This window comes from Nematolebias whitei, chromosome 14, assembly GCF_014905685.2.
Source record: "Nematolebias whitei isolate Nwh7 chromosome 14, NemWhi1, whole genome shotgun sequence".
Lineage (NCBI taxonomy): Eukaryota > Metazoa > Chordata > Actinopteri > Cyprinodontiformes > Rivulidae > Nematolebias > Nematolebias whitei.
Window position 1 is genome coordinate 6,955,914 of NC_056511.1, and position 372 is coordinate 6,956,285.

Here is a 372-nt window from a genome sequence, read left to right on the forward strand (position 1 = left end):
CAGCTACAGTTTTGCTCATTATAGCTAGTTTTGAGCATTTTAGCTACAGTTTTGATCATTTAAGCCACAGTTTTGATCATTTTAGCTACAGTTTTGATCATTTTAGCTACAGTTTTGATCATTTATGCTATAGTTTAAATGATTTTAGCTAAAGTTATGATCATTTTAACTTATATTTTCAGCTACAGTTTTGATAATTTTAGCTATACGGTTTTGCTCATTATAGTTTTGATCATTTTAGCTACACTTTTGATCACTAGCTAAACTTTTGAACATTTTAGCTACTTGTTTTGATATTTTTAGCCATTTTGAAATTTTAGCTTCAGTTTTGATCATTTTAGCAACAGGTTTGATCACTTTAGCGACCGTTTT

The 372-nt window shown here is 28.8% G+C and overlaps 1 protein-coding gene across 1 annotated transcript in view; it reads right to left on the reverse strand.

Annotated features, from left to right (window-relative positions):
• Nucleotides 1-372, reverse strand: part of LOC119419887 (aquaporin-11-like) — a 3,623-nt gene that overhangs the window by 2,332 nt on the left and 919 nt on the right. The gene's annotated exons all lie outside the window — the stretch shown is intronic.